The 14,290-nt window shown below is 37.6% G+C and overlaps 1 long non-coding RNA gene across 1 annotated transcript; it reads right to left on the bottom strand.

Moving 5' to 3' along the window:
• Window positions 1–445: 445 nt before the first annotated feature.
• LOC135971130 (uncharacterized) lies at window positions 446–7,835 on the bottom strand. Its single transcript, XR_010587209.2, has 3 exons — window positions 7,721–7,835; window positions 5,472–5,522; window positions 446–1,207 (listed from the first exon to the last, which is right to left on the bottom strand). It is a non-coding gene; the product is annotated as an uncharacterized lncRNA (long non-coding RNA).
• Window positions 7,836–14,290: the final 6,455 nt, after the last annotated feature.

Below are 14,290 nucleotides of genomic sequence, written 5' to 3'. Positions count from 1 at the left end.
AGAAGACAACAATAGACACTGGGGCCTACTTAAGAGTGAAGCATGGGAGACGAGTAAGGATTGAAAAACTACCTATCAGGTACTAGGCTTTTTACCTGGGTGACATAATATTCTGTGCACCAAACCCCCAAGACATGCAATTTACGCATGTAACAAACCAGCACATGTCCCAGCGGAACCTAAAATAAAAGTTGTAAAGAAAAGAAAATGGGACCTCATTTATATCCTATTATTTTTTTCCCAAGGCTTTTCCCTGGAGGTTTATATAGCCTCTGGGTTGAAACTGGAAATAAAAGATTTTCTTGGTTAAAAAAAAAAAAATTAACCTTTCTAGTTCTTTTAGAATAAACAGAAGTAGAACAGAGAGTGGTATGTCAAATGACTAATCATTTTTTTATTGTAAACCCTAGCCTTCAGAGGATAGTAACAAACTCATCAACTAATATAAACTAGCAAACCAAAACAAATTTATATTTATTTCAAATGCCCAGAACAAAAGCAACAGCACTTCAGTTAAAAGCAAACACACAGCATAGTTATGTTGTTGATGTGGCTATAATAATTAATCCCATCAACCCTTATTAAACCTTAATGATCAAATCTCTGAGATTTTCTTCAGTTTATAATGGGCAGTAAGTTCACCCGGTATTATTAAATCATTCACAGAAAGCTTACAGTGATACTATTAGTGTTATGCTATATTAAGCTACACTAGACTGTACTTGATTTTTTTAAGTGGAAGAAAATGTAAAAACATCCCCAAGTTTATATTTGTTGAGAATGATACAGAAGAAAAATTTAAATGGGGTGTATTAACTAACATCTATTGAAGTGGCATTAATTACCCCAAAACTTAGCACTATAGCACAATAGTATGATCTCAGTCTTTCTGCAAGTCAGGAATTCAGGTGCAGCTTAGCTGGATCCTCTGGCTTTGGATATCTCACAGGGATCATCTCAGAAGGCTGAAATCAAGCTGTCAGTCTGAAGCATCTTGAAACATGACTGGTAGTGGAACGACTTCTACACTACAATGGCTGTTGGCAGGATTCAGTTCCTTGCAGGCTGTTGGAGTGAGAGCCTCAGTTCCTCACTGACTGTGGACTGGATGTCACCTTTGGTTCTTTACCGTGTAGGTGTCTTATTGGTAACTCACAACATGACAACTTGCATCATCAGCGCAAACAAGTGAGAAGAGCCAGAGAGTCTGCAGGCAAGACAGAAGTCACAAACTTGTACAACATAATCTCAAAGTGGTATCTCATCGCTTTTGTCTACTCTATTTACCAGAAGAAAAGTCACTAGATCCACACAAAAGAGTGTGACTACCAGGATGTGGAGATCATTGAGAGTTATTTCAGAAACTGCCGACCATATGGAGCTACTACTACTAAACTCGGCAGGTTGTCTGGGTTGAAAAGTGTCCCCCTAAAATTCACAGCTTTCCCAGATCCTTAAAATGTGACCTTGTTTGGAAATAAGGTTGTTGCAGATGAAATAGTTAATTTAAACTTAAGTCATACTGCAGTGGAGCGTGCCTTTACTCCAGTGACTGGTGTCCTTATAAGAAAAGGAGACACACAAGGGAATGTGATGGAGTAATTGAGGTAGAGGCCGGAGAGATGCATTCTCAAGCCAAGGAACTCCTAGGATTTTCAGCAACTACCAGAAGCTAAGAAGAGGTAAATGATTCTACCTTGGCGCCTTCTAAGGGAGTATGGCCCTGCTGAGAGCTTGCTTTTGTATTTCTAGCCTCCAGAGCCTTTAGAGAATAAGTTTCTGTTGTTTTTAGCCACTCAGGTTTGTCAGACTTTGTACAGGAGCCCTAGGAAACTAATACAGGAGTATTGGGACTTTTATTTCGATGCTAACTTAAAGAATAACTATATTAACCATCCTGAAAACAGTCTATAAACCAGTGTTTTCTTCAAGTTAAGTTGAGTTAACATACAATTCTTTTTGAAGACGAAAAATTATCACATACTATCAATGTGAAACTATTTTCATTATTAATTACATTAATTTTATGTGATAGATGATGCTGTTTTGCTGAACATGAATGGCAACGGTTAGGGTTAATAGCAGAAGATTATTTGCAAATTTTATACTTCATTTATTGTGAGTTGGACAAACTTGTGGGTGGCCTCCTGATCCCTGTCTCATGGTATTCACACCCTTGCATAATCTCCTCTCCTTGAGTGTAAGTAGGATCTGTGTCTTGCTTCTAACCAATAGAATATGGGTGATGGGATGTCACATTCATAATTACAGTGCATCCTATAGGATTCCATTCTGCTAGAGACTCGCCACTGCCAGCTTTGAGGAAGCAATTTGCTATGGTTCCTATAGCAACAAGTAAGTGAATACTGTGAGCAACTTGAGTGAGCAAGGAAGCAGATTCTTCCTCCATCAAGTTCTTTATATAAAATGGCATAGTATTTGCACATAACCTGTGCACATCCTCTTGTATACTTTAAAGCATCTCTAGATGATTTATAATATATAATACAATGTAAATGCTATGAAATAGTGATTATACTATGTTATTTTATTTGTTTGGTTTTTTTTTTACTTTTGTATTGCTACTTTTTTTTTTTTTTTTTTTTTTTTTTTTTTTTTTTTTGAGGCAGGATTTTACTTTGTTGTCAAGGCTGGAGTGCAGTGGCACAATCACAGATTAATGCAACCTCCTCCTGTTGGGCTTAAAAAATTCTTCCACCTTGGCCTCCCAAGTAGCTGGGACTACAGGCACGTGCCACCCACCCAGCTAATTTTTTTGTATTATTTTTTTCTTTTGTAGAGATGGGTCTTGTTATTTTGCCCAGGCTGGTCTTGAACTCTTGGCCTCAAGAGATTTCTCAAAGTGTTGGCATTACACGCATGAGCACAGTGCCCAGCCTGGTATTGTTACTTTTTATCAGTTTTTTAACCCAAATATTTTTTATCTTCAGTTAGTTAATCCTCAGATGCAGAACCACAGATGTGGAGGCCAACTGTTCTCAGAACTAAGAGAATTATTAAATTTGGGGGTGGGTGGGGATGGGTAAAAGTGTGAGATTTTTATAAGATGACCTTTTGTAATATTAGTATGGTGCTACCTGATGCCATAAGAAGACTCGATTCTTCACTCACTTTTCTCAATTTACTCTGAAAACTTAATCCATGCAGCACCTTATGCTGTCGTTTATCCTTTACTGGGTGAAGCATAAGTCATAATCATAAATGCAGACTCCACAGGGACCTTTGGGTCATTCTCAGTTATAACTGTTCAACCAGATGATCTAGAATATATTTATTTTTGCTTATATTAAAATTGTAGATCATTTTGCAAATGAAACTGCAAAATATAAGTTTTCATTAATAAATATACAAAATTATCCCCACAGACACTTAGATCTGCACCTCTTCTCATTAAAACAGTAGAACAAAAGCAAGTAAAAGTGATATTAAGAGGATAACTTGAATTATTTTAATGTACAGTTAATGTATTAATGTGAATGATTTGCTACATTTGTTTCAGTAACAATTATTAGTTACAAAAAAGACATAATTCCCCTTTGTCACCAGCTTGGGATGCAAAGATATAGACAGGCTCCAACCTTATTCCTAAATCAAACAGCCCTCCTCCACCCCCATCACTTTTCAGTTATGCCATAGAGATTTACCAAGGACCCAGGAATATCCCCACAGTGGATGTTTAGGCAAGATGCTGCACTCATATCCATGTGGTGGGGTGCCCTCACCTGGTCATCAGCTCCAAGGTGAGGTACTAGGTGAGTCCAGTCTCTGCTTTCAATAACGCTTTGACACCCCACAATCAATGCTCAGACCTTAGAAACCCAGGACTTCTACCTTCTTTGGAAGGATAGATGTGTTGGGGCACATAGAACAGGAATACCTTGCAACCGTCACTGGTAATTAACCTATCACCCAAGAACAGAAAAGAGGGTGTCTTAGTCCATTTGGGCTGCTATAATAGAATACCATAGTCTGGGTGGCTTATAAACAATAGAGATGTATCCCTTACCATCCTGAAGGCTGGGAACTCCAAGATCAAGATGTAGGCAGACTTGGGGTCTGGGTAGGGCCCACTTCCTCGGGCACAGACAGTCATTTTTTCACTGTGCCCTCACATGCTGGAAGTAAGGAGGGAACTGTCTGGGATGTGTTTTATAATGGCACTCACTTCATTTATGGGGGCTTGACTCTTATGACCTAATCACGTCCCAAAGGCACCACCTCCAAATACTATCACACTGGGGACTAAGTTTCATTATATGAATTGGGGGTGGGGGAGGAAAACAGAAACATTCACTCCTTAACAAGGGGCTTCTTGATAAAGCATAAAATAAGGAAATTCATTGGTAAAGTTTATTTGATGACACTTACACTCTGAATTAATACATTTTTAGCAGCACATCTCATAGCTGGTAGCAAAACAATGATGTTATGATAATGTATATTTTTTAAGAAACATTGCCCAAATATACGTTTACATTTACTTGGTAGATTTCAAGAAAAACTTAAAAGTATGCTTGTTATGGACTGAAGTTCTGTATCCCCTCGAAATTCTTATGTTAGAGCCCTAGCCCTCCATGTGATGACATTTGAAGATGGAGCCTTAGGAGAGTAACTAGAGTTAGATTAGGTCCTGAGAGTGGGGTCCTTGTGATGGGATTAGCATCCTTCTAAGAAGAGAAAGAGAGACCAGAGTGTGTGCACTTTCTCTCTCTCTCCTTCCCTCCCTCTCTCTCCCCCTCCCCCTCACCATCCACTCCTCTTTTCCCTCTCTCTGCATCTCTCTTCCAACATGTGAGGACCCAACATGTGAGGACTCAGGGAGAAAGCAACCATCTACAAGCCAGGAAGAGGGCCCTCAACAGGAACAGAATTGGCCTGCACCTTGACCTTGGACCCCCAGCCTCCAATACTGTGAGAAACAAATGTTTAAGTCATTTAGTCCATGGTATTTTGTTAGGGCAGCCTGAGTAACCTAAGACATCAGTACTTAAATGTAGTCGTAAATCTGCATTGCCAACAAAAGGAACACTACAAATCTTCATTATAGCAATTCCACTTCTAAGTCTTTAGCCAAAAGAAATAAAAACATGTCCACAAAAAGATTTGTACAGAGCTTCCAGTTTCCAGTCCAACATGTAAAGAACTTGGCAGGTGTCACTCCATCAACAAGTAAGGAGCTGAACAGACTAAAAATCAGCACCTATTCTTAGATCTATCAGAGAAGTGAAGTCTCAAGGCAAACTGCTGCTCCAAAAATTAAAGAGAGAGATAGGCAGATACAGAGAATGACAACTTATCAGAGCAAAAGCCTCTGTGGGAACCACTGCTGGAGTAGGAAAACCTGAACTGTAATTGATGAGTTGCTGGAGGCTCAGTGTGGGCAGCTCTGAGAGTTAAGACCTCGGGGTGGGGGAGCCGTCATGGGGAAGAACCCACATTTTCTGACTTACCTCTAAGAGCTCTAGTAAAATCTCACAGTATAGACACCTTCCTTCTTCTGGCTGCGGGAGGATAAAAGCAGTCATTTTGAAATAAGTCAGGGCATTTTGTTCTTAATAAGACCTGCCCTCAGGAGAAATTATTTTACCAAAGCCTAACCTGTTGGGGTTTTATCAGAGCCTAATTAAACTATGGCAAGGGAAATACCCAACTCTCCAAACCCTCTAGATATCACGTCTCACCCAAGGAAGTAAAAAAATATAAGAAGCATTTCTGAGGTTTATAGTCCATGGACAGAAGCTCACTGGGACCTAATCATGGGACTATGGAAAGCTTCCCCCACGCCCTGCCCCTTACCACCACATTGCTAAGGTCTATTTACTCAATTCCTTTTACCTAGTACATCCTACTCTGCTTTTAACAAAAAAATTACAAGCATACTAAAATGCCAAAAAAGCACAGTTTGAAGAAAATGAGAAAGTACCAAAAGCAGAAGCGGATATGGCAAGAATCTTACAAATATCAGGCCAGGACTTTAAATTAACTATAATTAATATGGTAGGTAATCTAATGGAAAAAGTGGGCAACATGAAAAAATCAATGAATGATGTAAGCAGAGAGACAGAAGTTCTACAAAAGAATTAAAAAAAATGCTAGCTAGAGATTTTAAAACTCTATAGTAGAAATGAAGGATGCTTTGGATGTGCTCACTAGTAGACTAGACACAGCTGAAAAGAGAACCACTGAGCTTGAGGATGTGTCAATAGAAACTTCTGAAACTGAAAGGCAGAGATAAGGAAACTAAAACAAAAGAAAACAGAAAAGAATATCCAAGAACTATGGGACAGTTTTAAGAAGTGTAACATATAAGTAATGAGAATACCAAAGAAGAATGAGAAAGGAAAAAAAGAAATGTCTGAAGAAATAACGACTACAGATTTCTCCCAAATTAATGTCAAACAAAGATCTAGCAAGCTCAAAGAAACACCAAGCAGGATAAATCCCCCCCCAAAAAGAAAAGAAAACTGACAAAACAAATTGTGCCTAGGCATATCATATTTAAACTGCAGAAAATCGAAGATAGAGAAAAAATCTTGAAGTAAGCCAGAGAGCGCTGGTAGGGGAAAAACCCTTAACAGTAGAAGAGCAAAGATAAAGATTACAACCGGTTTCCTCGGAACCCAAGGAAGCAAGAAGAAAATGGAGTGAAGTAAACCGAGAGAGGAAAAGACACCAACCTAGAACTCTGTGTCCTGCAAAATTATCCTTCAAAAGTGAAGGAGCCAGGTGTGGCTCCTGTAGTCTCAGCTATTCAGGAGACTAAGGTGGGAGGATCACATGATGCCAGGAGTTCAAGGCCAGCCTGAGCAACATAGTGAGACCACTGTGTCTTTTTAAAAAAAAGGGGGGGGGGGTTGGGGGGGTGGGAACAAAGAGAAAATAGGCTTCCACAAAAAAAATTTTTATCAACCTTATTAAAAATAGCCAAAACCTGGAAACAACCCAAATGTCTAAGATAGGAGATAAAAGATGGTATGTTTATGTAAGGGGATACTGTTTAACAATTAAAAACAAAAAACAGCAACCTACTAATACACACACCAGGATACATAAATCTCAAAAAAGTTTTTTTGTTGTTTTTGTTTTTTGAGACAGAGTCTTGCTTTGTCTTCTAGGCTGGAGTGCAGTTGCTCACTGCAACCACCGCCTCTGGGGTTCAAGCGATTCTCATGTCTCAGCCACCCAAGTAGCAGGGACTACTGGCACGTGCTACCATGCCTAGCTAATTTTTGTATTTTTAGTAGAGATGAGTTTTTGCCATGTTGGCCAGGCTGGACTTGAACTCCTGGTCTAAAGTGATCTGCCTGCCTTGGCCTCCCAAAGTGCAGGCATGAGCTACCACACCCAGCCTGGATCTCAAAAACTTTTGTTAAACCAATGAGGCCAAACCCAAAAGTGTACATATTGCATGATGCAATTTACATGAAATACAAAAACAAATAAATCTAATCTATAATAATAGAATCAATTTTTGGCTGTGATATGGAATGGAGTAAAAATTGACTGGAAAGAAACACAAAGGACTTTCTACACAATGAGAAACAATATCTTGCTTTGGGTAATAGTTACAGGAATGCACATAATTGTAAAGTTCATCATATGAAATACTTAAGATCTGAGCATTTCATCGTATGTTAATTATAACTCAATTAAAACTTTATTTACCTATAAGCAATTTTAAAACAAAATTGTATCATACCTGCATCATTTTAAAATAGAGCTAGGCAACATAAAGACTGGCCAGAACGCTGACCTTGAATTGACTTTTTTTCTGGTCTTAACTCCAGCTGCAAAGCACTTCAAATGGCTCACCTTATAAAAAAAAGGAGGAAACAGAATGTTACATCCCACCTGATTACTTTGAGCCTAGTGTCTCCATCTAGTTTTCAAGAACTATAGTGATAATAATAATAATAACTAACGTTTGTTTAATGTTTATTATGTGCTAGGCATTGTACCAAGTATTTTGTATATATTATCTCATTTCATCTTTACAACAGTTCTTTAATTCCATTATTTTCATCATATTACAATAATAATATTGAAGCTTAGAATGGTTGAAGAGCTTAGGCATTAGAAGGAAAGTTCCTCTTGAGTTCATGTCATTTGTAGGGACATGGATGAGGCTGGAAACCATCATTCTCAGCAAACTATCGCAAGGACAGAAAACCAAACATCGCATGTTCTCACTCATAGTTGGGAATTGAACAATAAGAACACTTGGACACAGGGTAGGGAACATCACACACTGGGGCCTGTGGTGGGGTGGGAGGAGCGGGAAGGGATAGCATTAGGAGATATACCTAATGTAAATGATGAGTTAATGGGTGCAGCACACCAACGTGTCACATGTATACATATGTAACAAACCTGCACGTTGTGCACATGTAACCTAGAACTTAAAGTGTAATGATAAAAAAAGGAAAGTTCCTCAACATAATAAAGACCACTTCTGCAAAAACCTCAGCTGACATTGTAATCAATTTTTCCACTAAGATATGGCACAAGACAAAGATACACACTTTCATTACTTCTGTTTAACAGAGTACTGTAAGTACTAGCAAGAGCAATCAGACAAAAAATAGAAAGAAAGAAAGAAAGAAAGAAAGAAAGAAAGAAAGAAAGAAAGAAAGAAAGAAAGAAAGAAAGAGAAAGAAAGAAAGAAAGAAAGAAAGAAAGAAAGAAAGAAAGAAAGAAAGAAAGAAAGAAAGAAAGAAAGAAAGAAAGAAAGAAAGAAAGAAAGGAAGGAAGGAAGGAAGGAAGGAAGGAAGGAAGGACATCCAAATCTGAAAGGAAGAAGTGAAATTATCTCTATTTGCAGATGACAAAATCTCATAAGTTAAAAAAAAAAAAGACTCCACACCAAAAAGAAAAACTGTTAGAACTGTTACTAAAAATGAATTTAGTAAAGTTGCAGGATACAAAATCGACATATGAAAATCAGTAGCACGTTTATACACAAAAAGCAACCCAGGAGGTGGAGCTTGCAGTGAGCCGAGATCGCCCCACTGCACTCCGGCCTGGGCAACAGAGCGAGGCTCCATCTCAAAAAAAAAGAAAAAAAAATTGCAAACAAAATCAAGAAATCAATTCCATTTGTGATAGCATCAAAACAATACCTGGGAATAAATTTAACCAAGGAGGTAAAAGATCTGTATACTGCCTGGGCACAGTGGCTCATGCCTGTAATCTTAACACTTTGGGAGGCCTAAGTGGGCAGATCACTTGAAGTCAGGGGTTCGAGACCAGCCTGGCCAACATGGCGAAACCCCATCTCTACCAAAATATAAAAATTAGCCTGGAGTGATGGCACATGCTTGTAATCCCAGCTACTAGGGAGGGTCAGGTAGAATCACTTGAACCTGGGAAGCAGGAGTTGCTGTGAGCTGAGATCATGCCACTGCACTCCAGTCTGGGTGACAGAGTGAGACTCTGACTCAAAAAAAAAAAAAAAAAAAATATATATATATATATATATATATATATATATATTTAGATATTTTATTTATATATATATATGCTGAAAACTATAAAACATTGATGAACAAAAGACACAAATAAATGGAAATATATCCTGTGCTCATGGATCAGAAAATTCATATTGTTAGAATTACATACTGAGCAAAGCAATATAGAGGTTTAACATTATTCCTATCAAACCCCAATTGCATTCTTCAAATTCCATATGAATTTTTCTTAAATTCATATGGAACCACAAAATACCCAAAAGAGCCAAAAGAATTCTGGGAAAGAAAAAGTTAGTGGCATCACACTTCCTGTTTTTAAATTATGTTACAAATTTGTGGTAATCAAGAGTATAGTGCTAGCATAAAAACAGACACATCGACCAGGAGAATAAAATAGAGACCCCAGAAATAAATTCAAACATTTACAATCAACTAATTTTTGACAAGGGCACCAAGAGGACACAATAGGGAAAGGATGGTCTCTTTAATAAATGGTGCTGGGAAAACAGAATTTTCATGTAAAAAAGAATGAAACTGGACCCTTAAGTACCTTATACAAAAATTACCTCAAAGTAGATTAAAGAATTAAATATAAGTCAAGAAAGTGTAGAACTGCTAGAAGATAATGTAGAGAAAAATCTCCTGGACACTGGTTTTGGAAATGATTTTTTTTTTTTTTTTTTTTTTGTATCACACCAAAAGCTCAGGACACAAAAGCGAAAATAAATAAATGAGACTACATAAAACTAAAAGCTTCTGCACAACAAAGGGAATGGTCAGCAAAATGAAATGGCAGCCTATGGAATGGGAAAAAATATTTGCAAGCAATATATATGATAAGAAGTTAGTATCCAAAATGTATACAACTCAATAGTGGAAAACCAAATAACCTACTTAGGCCAGGTTTGGTGGCTCATGCCTGTAATCCCAACACTTTGGGAGGCCAAAGAGGGTAGGATCACCTGAGGTCAGGGGTTTGAGACACCTCTAGGCAATGTAGAAAGACCCTGTCTCTCCAAAATACTTGTAAAAAGCTGGGCATGGTGGTGTGAGTCTGAAATCCCAGCCACTAGGGAGGCTGAGCTGGGAGAACCACTTGGGCCCAGGAAATCAAGGCTGCAGTGAGCCAAGATCACACCACCATACTCCAGCCTGGATGACAGAGTGAGATTCTGTCTCTTAATTAAAATAAAATAAAATAAGTTGATTAAAAGATGGACAAGGGACTTGAAGAGACATTTCTCCAAAGAAGATATAAAAATGGCCAACAGGTATAGGAAAAGGTGTTCAACATCATTAATTATCAAGGAAATGCAAATCAAATTATTATGAGACACTATGTGACATCTGTTAGGATGGCTATTATCAAAAAGTCAAAAGAGGGGAGAAAGAAGGAGGAGAAAAAAAAGTCAAAAGATAACAAAAGTTGACTAGGGTGTGGAGAAAAGGGAACTCTTGTACTCTGTTGGTAGGAATGTAGATTGGTACACCCATTATGAAAATAGTATGGAGGTTTCTAAAGAAATTAAAAACAGACCAGCAATCTCTCTTCTGCACATATACTCAAAGGAAATTAAATCACTACCTTGTAAAGATATCTGCACACTCCCTTGTTCATTGCAGCATTATTCACAATAACCAAGTTATAGAAACAACCTAGGTGTCCATTGACGAACAGATGGATAATTGGTGGTACGTATGTTAATGGAATATTATACAGCCCAAAAAAAGGAATGAAATATTGTCATTTATCACAACATGGATAGGCTTGGAGGACATTATTCTAAGTGAAATAAGCTAGACACAGAAAGAAAAATATAGCATGATTTCACTAGTATGTGAAATAAAAAAAAATCAAATATACAAAGAAAACAAAACAGAAGTTACCCCTGTGAGGGTGGAGAGAGAATTGGAGGTATAGGTAAGAGAATGTAAAGTAGCAGATATGTAGGATGAACAAGTCTAGAGATCCAAGGTACAACATGAGGACTATAGGTAATAAAATTGTACTGTATATGGGATTCATGCTAAATGAGTAGACTCAGCTACTCCTCACTCACACACACACACACACACAAATGGGTAACAATGTAAGGCAATGGATATGCCAATTTACTTTACTATAGTAACCATTTCACCATCTATATGTATCCCATAATATCATGTTGTATACCTTGATTATACACAATAAAAATTATCACAAAATAAAAAAGAAAGAAAGACTGAACTATAACTAAAGTTTGAAACAAAGCCAGGACTCGACTCCAAAGTCTATGCTTTTGACCATTACACTGTATGGTCTATCCAAAACTATTCCTGTTAATGAGACTTGGAAACTAGTAAGTTATCTGTTTTATGATGGTGGTATGGGAGAAAGAAAGAAATCAGAGAAGACATAGGGAACAGTAGCTTATTAAGGTAAAAGTTGTTACTTATAATCCTAGATCTACTACTAGTTCAATATGTCACCTTGGCTTGATAACTTTATGAATAAAGTGAAGAGAAATGGACAGACCAGATCCAGGTTTTCCCCCTATTAGACTGGAGTATACTGATGGGCTTCAAGAGATCTAAAAACACTAAGATTCTGTGATTCTGGGTATGTATTGTGAACACACCAGAGCATATGCATTTTTCTGGGAAAAATATCCATTACTTCAGATTCTCAAGTAGGTCTGTAATCCCAACATTTTAAAATAATCTCTAAGATCCCTTCAAATTTCAAAAGTATGAGCATCTTTCATTTTGAATCATAGATCTCTATCTTAATTTCCATCCATTATAGAGACTGTGTTCATTCCAAAATGCATAACATTTGAAGGGAAAACAACAGAAATACATACAGTCACTGTGCCAATTTGTTAAAACTAGAAAATCTGAATTTTTGGTAATTTTAAGCAACTTTTATAGACTAAGTAAACATGAAATTTGTTGGAGGAAATGTTTGCTGTGTCCTGAAGAGATGTCCTGTTAAGTATTTTTTAGTTAAGTGGCAATGACAAAAATCTTTGCACATTTTCAGAGAAGTCCTGAAATTGGTAAGTAATCCAAAGGTAATACTTAGGGGTGGATTTATGAAACATAAGCATTCCCTGGGGATTCTACTGGTTTAAAAGCACAATGCTATATTATTTTTCACATTTCTCTGTGTTCACTGGGTTGTTCTGTTCCATGTATTGATAACTGAGGTCTCTAACATGACTACACTCAACTGGAAACTTGGCTGGGGCACTTTGGTTTTCGTTCAAATAGTCTCTCTCTTCGTGTGTTGTCTCACCCTTGGGGACCTATATTAGTCTGTTCTCACACTGCTATAAAGAACTACATGCGACTGGCTAGTTTATGAAGAAAAGAGATTTAATCGACTCACAGTTTCACAGGCTGTACAGGAAGCATGGCTGGGGAGGACTCAAGAAACTTATAATCGTGACAGAATATGAAGGGGAAGCAAGCACATCTTCACATGGCAACAGGAAAGACAGAGCACGTGCAAAGGCGGAAGTGCTACACACTTTCAAACAACCAGATCTCTTGAGAACTCACTCACTATCACAAGAACAGCAAGGGGAAACTGCCCCCATGATTCAATCACCTTCCAACAGGTCCCTCGGCCAACACAAGGGGAATTACAATTCGACATGAGATTTGAGTGAGGACGTGCAGGGATATTCCACATGGTGTTTCTCTTTAGTGATATAGCCTGTACTTTCTTACAGCACAATATCTGGGTTCCAAGATGGAGTTTTCTAAGAAGACAACTTGAATGTGAAAGCCCTCAACAAGCCTTGCTTGTGTCACACTGGCTGATGTCCACTGATAACCACAGCAAGTTACATGACCAAACCCAGAGTCCTAGTGGTGGGGGGCTATATAAGGACATTAGTGTCGAAAGGAAGAGTTTGGAAAGAGGGAAATCAAAGCACCGGGCTGCCACAGATTCCTATATAAATTTATATATAAGCCTTTTTCAGAATCAATAAGAAGATGCCAAAGAACTGATTTTAACTGGAAGAGTCTTTAGTCCTGTGAATAATGAAAGAGGAATTGAAGCTGACTTAATGTTCCTTTCAATCTGATTCTTTGTGTCAGATGTGCATGGCCCTATTATAGAATGAGAATTTAGAAATAATAGCAAAGTCATTTCAAAGAGCTAAGGAAGAGAGAATAAATCATGACCTCATAAGCACCACTCCATTCCAGCTCTTAATGTACTAAAATAGGTGTCATAGATTATGATAATCATTCATATAATAACACACACATAACATCACCATCATTAGGGTTGCCATTATAACCATTACATTTTTATTAACATTTTCTTCCTGAAATTTCCATTTGAAAGCCAACGGCAATTTTCTTTTGAAATAATTTCTAACTATGAATGGCTTCACTACGTATTTTGTTCTAAAGTCAACCTCCCCTGACAAAACCTGTTTAACTTTTTTCTTGCTCCTTTCCTGTGCCCTTCTAGGACAAAAAACAAAAAGACATTCTTTAAAGAGAGAACTATTTTTGTATGTCTGTCATAATTACACACAAGATTCAATTACACTGCTCTGAAATATTCATTGCAAATGTGTGATTTAAAGATATTTCATTTCTATTCACGTGGAGTTCCCATACTCACAGTATAAATATTTACAGTTAATTACGGAAAATTTCACACAATAATTCCAGTAGCAGGAATATATATTATTAAATGAGTCTTTAAAAAATTATCTTGAAGTGTGAAAAGAGACGGGTGTGATGTATCTACAGTAGCCAGTGCTGAAGCTTTGGGATCTCTCATTTCCCCAGGTCCT

The sequence above is a fragment of the Macaca fascicularis genome, chromosome 6 (assembly GCF_037993035.2).
Source record: "Macaca fascicularis isolate 582-1 chromosome 6, T2T-MFA8v1.1".
Taxonomy (NCBI): domain Eukaryota; kingdom Metazoa; phylum Chordata; class Mammalia; order Primates; family Cercopithecidae; genus Macaca; species Macaca fascicularis.
Note: the sequence above shows the minus strand (reverse complement) of the source record. Positions and strands in the feature narration are given on the sequence as shown.